Genomic DNA, 8002 nt, shown 5'->3' with positions numbered 1-8002 from the left:
AACAGCTCAACATCGTGCCCCTCATGACTTTCAACTATGATTTTGATGCAGAGTTGGTTGCATAGTTCTTTGCAACCATATGGTATGGCACAAACAACGAGAGCACTTTGATCCGGATGACCAATGGCAGGCAGTTGCGCACCACTTGGGGTGCTTTTATGGAGCTTCTAGGATATCCTAATGAGGGGCTGAGGAAGCCCCTTGTATGATCATCAGCAAGACAGAGAAAGGTGTCAAGAAGGAGATGAAGCCTTTCTTTGACATTATGCATCGCATTTTCCGGCACACTCTCTTTCCTCAGATTGGCAACTTGGACATGGTGCATGGGCACCTTGTGGATATGTTACTGTTATGCCACTCTGAGAAGGGCACGGGTGTAGTCTTGGATGTCTCTCATGTCATGTGGAAGGAGCTAGTGAATGCTACTTATGGAGGTCATTTCCCGATTTATGCTCCCTTCATCTTCAAGTTGATTCAAACTACCTGGAGCTCCACTTTCCCTGGTGTGCCACTTGAGACCGGACCCTTGACTTTTCATGGCATCCTCAACTTGCGTCAGAAGGAGCATTGGGCCTCCACTACTCATCCTGAGGCGGTAGTTCCTTCAGCTTCTGGAGAGTATTAGGGTGATGATGGTGATCTTGCTCCCGGCACTGAGCATTCCTCTGGTCAGTCAGGTTGGGTGGCTAAGCTCAAGAACAAAGTGAAGAAGCTCTTTTGCCTTCAGACCAATTGATGTCTACTATGCAACTTTATTCTTGTAGACATGTGTTGGTCCTCCAAGCGCAGAGTTTTGTAGGACCATAGCATTTTTTCCTCAAGTGGGTGACCTAAGGTTTATCAATCCGTGAGAGGTGTACGATGAAGATGGTCTCTCTTCAAACGACCCTGCAACCAAATACAAGAAATCTGTTATGTACCGAACACACCCAATACAACGGAAAATTGTATAGGTGCACTAGTTCGGCGAAGAGATGGTGATAAAAGTGTAATATGGATGGTAGAAATATATTTTTATAATCTAAATAAATAAAAACAACAAGGTAGAAAATAGTAAACGGGCACAAAAACGGTGTTGAAATGCTTAAAAACAAGGTCTAGGGTCCGTACTTTCACTAGTGCAATCTCTCAACGGTGCTAATATAATTGGATCATATAACCATCCCTCAATGTGCAATGAAAAATCACTCCAAAGTTCCTATCTAACGGAGAACATAAGACGGAATTGTTTGTAGGGTATGAAACCACCTCAAAGCTATTCTTCCCGATCAATCTATCCTAGAGTTCGTACTAAAATAACACGAAGCTATTCTTTCCGATTGATCTAACCAAGAGTTCGTACTAAAATAAAACCAAAGCAAATTCAGCTTCATAATATTCAATCCAACACAAAGAACTTCAAAGAGTGCCCCAAGATTTCTATCGAAGAAACAGAACACGAGAACGTGCATCAACCCCTATGCATAGATTACCCCAATGTCACCACGGGAATCCGCAAGTTGAGTGCCAAAACACATATCAAGTGAATCAATATGATACCCCATTGTCACCACGAGTATTCATATGTAGGACATATGTCAAGTGCTCTCAAATCCATAAAAGTATTCAATCCGATAACAGCGAAATATCAAATGGAAAAACTCAATTTATCACAACAAGATAGAGAGGGGAAAACACCATATGATCCGACTATATTAACAGAGCCCGCGATACATCAAGATCGTGAAATCTCAAGAATGAGAGAGAGAGAGATTAAACACATAGCTACTAGTACAAACCCTCAGCCCTGAGGGTGGACTACTCCCTCCTCATCGCGGTGGCCGCCGGGATGATGAAGATGGCCACCGAAGATGATTTCCCCCTCCGGCAAAGTGCCAGAATGGGTCTAGATTGGTTTTCAGTGGCTACAAAGCCTTGTGGTGGCGGAACTTCTGATCTAGGTTAACCCCCAGGGTTTCTGGAATTTTGGAAATTTATAGGGTAAAGAGGGGGTGCGGGAGGCCACCCAGGTGGCCACAACCCACCTGGGCGCGCCTGGGCCCCCAGGCGCGTCCTAGTGGGTTGTGCCCCCCTCGGGGCAGCCCCCAGGTGCTTCTTTGGCCCATCCTGGGTGTTCTGGTCCATAAAAAATCTCCAAAAAGTTTCACGGTGTTTGGACTCCATTTGATATTGATTTCCTGTGATGTAAAAAACAAGCAAAAAACAACAACTGACACTGGGCATTGGGTCAATAGGTTAGTCCCAAAAAATGATATAAAGTTGCTATAAAATGATTGTAAAACATCCAAGAATGATAATATAATGGCATGAATACTTCATAAATTATAGATACATTGGAGACGTATCACCGATGTTCAGCACAAGATGTACTTGGCACATGTGGATGCCAAGAAGGCTCGTCAGGAGAGGAAGGCTATTATGAGGAAGCTTGAGATTCCAGTTTAGGATGGATCTGAGGATCGTATCACTCCGGAGGACAAGTGGATTTCTTCGCACTCCCATTGGACGGACTCGGATGACTCCAATGCTGCTACATCTGCTCCAGCATAGGATCAGGAGATCGAGGAGGAGACCGACGAGTCTGAGGAGGAGTCTATTGATAGGTCTGATTCTGAGGAGTCTGATGAGTCCATGGGAGCAGGTTAGTGCCATCTAGAGTTGCGTTAGGTCACTCTTTGCCCCTTTTGGTGTCTCGATGCCAAAGGGGGAGAGTTTTAGGACTGGAGATTTGTCTTTCTGCAGGGTGTTGTTGAGTCACAAGTTTGGTTCTGTTTCTGTTTGCTTCTGAGTTTCTGCTTGTGAACTCTATTTCTTTGTTTGCTTTGGTTTGGTGTGAGACTCTTTCATATGGTGTAAGACATATGTTTCCTTTCTAATCCTTATTATGACCCTATGTGCGTGAGATTATGCTTATTGTTCTTATTACTTTCCATGCTTAGTGTCACTTATATTGTTGCTATTGGGGAACACAGTAATTCAATACAATTCCTACGATCACGCAAGATCTATCTAGGGATGCATAGCAACGAGAGGGAAGAGTGTGTCTACATACCCACGTAGACCGAAAGTGGAAGCGTTAAGTAACGCAGTTGATGTAGTCGAACGTCTTTGCGATCCAACCGATCAAGTATCGAACGCACGGCACCTCCGCGATCTGCACACGTTCAGCTCAGTGATGTCCCTCGAACTCTAGATCCAGCTGAGGCCGAGGGAGAGTTTCGTCAGCACGACGGCGTGTTGACGGTGATGATGAAGTTACCGACGCAGGGCTTCGCCTAAGCACTACGACAATATGACCGAAGTGGAAATCTATGGAGGGGGCACCACACCCGGCTAAGAGATCAACTTGTGTGTCTATGGGGTGCCCCCTCCCCCATATATAAAGGAGTGGAGGAGGGGAGGGCCGGCCTCCTATGGCGTGCCCTAAGGGGGGATTCCTACTCCTAGTAGGAGTAGGTTTCCACCTTCCCTAGTTGGAGTAGGAGAAGAAGGAAGAGGGAGAGGGAGAGAAGGAAAGGGGGCCGGCCCCCCTTCCAATTCGGATTGGGCTTGGGGGGCACGCGCCTCCCACTTGACCGCCTCCTCCTCTCTCCCACCATGACCCATTAAGGCCCATTAACTCCCCGGGGGGTTTCAGTAACCCCCCGACATTCCAGAAAATGCCCGAACTTATCCGAAACCTTTCCAGTGTCCAAACATAGCCTTCCAATATATCAATCTTTATGTCTCGACCATTTCAAGACTTCTCGTCATGTCCGTGATCACATCCGGGACTCCGAACTATCTTCGGTACATCAAATCACATAACTCATAATACATATCATCATCGAACGTTAAGCGTGCGGACCATACGGGTTCGAGAACTATGTAGACATGACCGAGACTCATCTCCGGTCAATAACCAGTAGCGGAACCTGGATGCTCATATTGGTTCCTACATATTCTACGAATATCTTTGTCGGTCAAACTGCATAACAACATACGTTTGTTCCCTTTGTCATCGTTATGTTACTTGCCCGAGATTCGACCGTAGGTATCGTCATACCTAGTTCAATATCATTATCGGCAAGTCTCTTTACTCGTTCCGTAATGCAACATCATGCAACTAACTCATTAGTCACATTGCTTGCAAGGCTTATAGTGATGTGCATTACCGAGAGGGCCCATAGATACCTCTCTCACAATTGGAGTGACAAATCCTAATCTCGATCTATGGCAATTCAACAAACACCATTGGAGACACCTGTAGAGAATCTTTATAATCACCCAGTTACGTTGTGAAGTTTGATAGCACACTAAGTGTTCCTCCGGTAATCGGGAGTTGCATAAATCTCATAGTCATAGGAACAGGTATAAGTTATGGAGAAAGCAATAGCAATAAACTAAACAATCATAGTGCTAAGCTAACGGATGGGTCAAGTTAATCACATCATTCTCTAATGATGTGATCCCGTTAATCAAATGAAAACTCATGTACATGGTCATGAAACATAACCACCATTGATTCAACGAGCTAGTCAAGTAGAGGCATACTAGTGACACTCTGTTTGTCTATGTATTCACACATGTACTAAGTTTCCTGTTAATAAAATTCTAGCATGAATAATAAACGTTTATCATGATATAAGGAAATATAAATAACAACTTTATTATTGCCTCTAGGGCATATTTCCTTCAGTCTCCCACTTGCACTAGAGTCAATAATCTAGATTATATTGTAATGATTCTAACACCCATGGAGTCTTGGTGCTGATCATGTTTTGCTCGTGAGAGAGGCTTAGCCAACGGGTCTGCAACATTTAGATCCGTATGTACCTTGCAAATCTCTATGTCCCCCTCCTTGACTTGATTGTGGATGGAATTGAAGCGTCTCTTGATGTGCTTGGTTCTCTTGTGAAATCTGGATTCCTTTGCCAAGGCAATTGCACCAGTATTGTCACAAAAGATATTCATTGGACCCGATGCACTACGTATGACACCTAGATCGGATATGAACTCCTCCATTCAGACTCCTTCATTTGCTACTTCCAAAGCAGCTACGTATTCCACTTCACACGTAGATCCCGCCACGACGCTTTGCTTAGAACTGCACCAACTGACAGGTTCACCATTCAATAAAAATAAGTATCTGGTTTGTGACTTAGAGTCATCCGGATCAGTGTCAAAGCCCGCATCGACATAACCATTTACGACGAGCTCTTTGTCACCTCCATAAACGAGAAACATATCCTTAGTCCTTCTCAGGTATTTCAGGATATTCTTGACCGATGTCCAGTGATCCACTCCTGGATTACTTTGGTACCTCCCTACTAAACTAATAGCAAGGCACACATCAGGTCTGGTACACAGCATTGCATACATAATAGAACTTATGGTTGAAGCATAGGGAATGACTTTCATTTTCTCTCTATCTTCTGCAGTGGTCGGGCATTGAGTCTGACTCAACTTCACACCTTGTAACACAGGCAAGAACCCTTCCTTTGCTTGATCCATTTTGAACTTCTTCAAAACTTTATCAAGGTATGTGCTTTGTGAAAGTCCAATTAAGCATCTTGATCTATCTCTATAGATCTTGATGCCCAATATATAAGCAGCTTCACCGAGGTCTTTCATTGAAAAATTCTTAGTCAAGTATCCTTTTATGCTATTCAGAAATTCAGTATCATTTCCAACCAACAATATGTCATCCACATATAATATTAGAAATGCTATAGAGCTCCCACTCACTTTCTTGTATATACATACTTCTCCAAAAGGCTGTATAAAACCATATGCTTTGATCACACTATTAAAGCATATATTCCAACTCTGAGAAGCTTGCACCAGTCCATAAATGGAACGCTGGAGCTTACACACTTTGTTAGCACCTTTTGGATCGACAAAACCTTCTGGTTGCATCATATACAACTCTTCTTTAAGATATCCATTAAGGAATGAAGTTTTGACATCCATTTGCCAAATTTCATAATCATAAAATGCAACAATTGCTAACATGATTTGGATGGACTTTAGCATCGGTACGGGTGAGAAGGTCTCATCATAGTCAACTCCTTAAACTTGTTGAAAACCTTTCGCAACAAGTCGAGCTTTGTAGGCAGTAATATTACCGTCAGCGTCAGTCTTCTTCTTGAAGATCCATTTATTCTCTATGGCTTGCCGATCATCGGGAAAGTCAACCAAAGTCCACACTTTGTTCTCATACATGGATCCCATCTCAGATTTCATGGCTTCAAGCCATTTTGCGGAATCTGGGCTCATCATCGCTTCCTCATAGTTCGTAGGTTCGACATGGTCAAGTAACATGACCTCCAGAATAGGATTACCATACCACTCTGGTGCGGATCTTATTCTGGTTGACCTACGAGGTTCGGTAGTAACTTGATCAGAAGTTTCATGATCATTATCATTTGCTTCCTCACTAATTGGTGTAGGAATCACTGGAACTGATTTCTATGATGAACTACTTTCCAATAAGGGAGGGGTACAATTACCTCATCAAGTTCTACTTTCCTCCCACTCACTTCTTTCGAGAGAAACTCCTTCTCTAGAAAGGATCCATTCTTAGCAACGAATATCTTGCCTTCGGATCTGTGATAGATGGTGTACCCAACAGTCTCCATTGGGTATCCTATGAAGACACATTTCTCAGATTTGGGTTCGAGCTTACCAGGTTGAAGCTTGTTCACATAAGCGTCGCATCCCCAAACTTTAAGAAACGACAACTTGGGTTTCTTGCCAAACCACAGTTCATGTGGTGTTGTCTCAACGGATTTTGATGGTGCCCTATTTAACGTGAATGCAGTCATCTCTAAAGCACAACCCAAAAACGATAGTGGTAAATCACTAAGAGACATCCTAGATCGCACCATATCTAATAAAGTGCTGTTACGACATTCGGACACACCATTATGTTGTGATGTTCCAGGTGGCGTGAGTTGCGAAACTATTCCACATTGTTTCAAATGAAGACCAAACTCGTAACTCAAATATTCTCCTCCACGATTAGATCTTAGAAACTTTATTTTCTTGTTACGATGATTTTCTACTTCACACTGAAATTCTTTGAACTTTTCAAATGTTTCAGACTTATGTTTCATCAAGTAGATATACCCATATCTGCTTAAATCATCTGTGAAGGTCAGAAAATAACGATACCTGCCACGAGCATCAACACCCATCAGATCGCATACATCAGTATGTATTATTTCCAATAAGTCTGTTGCTCGTTCCATTGTTCCGGAGAACGGAGTCTTAGTCAACTTGCCCATGAGGCATGGTTCGCAAGCATCAAGTGATTCCAAAAGCCCATCAGCATGGAGTTTCTTCATGCGCTTTACACCAATATGACCTAAACGGCAGTGCCACAAATAAGTTGCACTATCATTATTAAAATTATATCTTTTGGCTTCAATATTATGAATATGTGTATCAGTACTATCAAGATTTAGTAAAAATAGACCACTCATCAAGGGTGCATGACCAAAAAAGATATTACTCATATAAATAGAACAACCATTGTTCTCTGATTTAAATGAATAACCGTCTCGCATCAAACAAGATCCAGATATAATGTTCATGCTTAACGCTGTCCCCAAATAACAATTATTTAGGTCTAAAACTAATCCCGAAGGTAGATGTAGAGGTAGCGTGCCGACGGCGATCACATCGACTTTGGAACCATTTCCCACGTGCATCGTCACCTCGTCCTTAGCCAATCTTCGCTTAATCCGTAGCCCCTATTTTGAGTTGCAAATATTAGCAACAGAACCATTATCAAATACCCAGGCGCTACTGCGAGCATTAGTAAGGTACACATCAATAACATGTATATCAAATATACCTTTCACTTTGCCAACCTTCTTATCTGCCAAATACTTTGGGCAGTTCCGCTTCCAGTGACCAGTCCCTTTGCAGTAGAGCACTCAGTCTGAGGCTTAGGTCCAGACTTGGGCTTCTTCACTTGAGCAGCAACTTGCTTTCCATTCTTCTTGAAGTCCCCTTC

This window comes from Triticum urartu, chromosome 5A (assembly GCF_056163025.1).
Source record: "Triticum urartu cultivar PI428250 chromosome 5A, HENAU_Tu73, whole genome shotgun sequence".
NCBI classification, from domain to species: Eukaryota; Viridiplantae; Streptophyta; class Magnoliopsida; order Poales; family Poaceae; genus Triticum; species Triticum urartu.
This window is presented reverse-complemented; position numbering follows the sequence as displayed.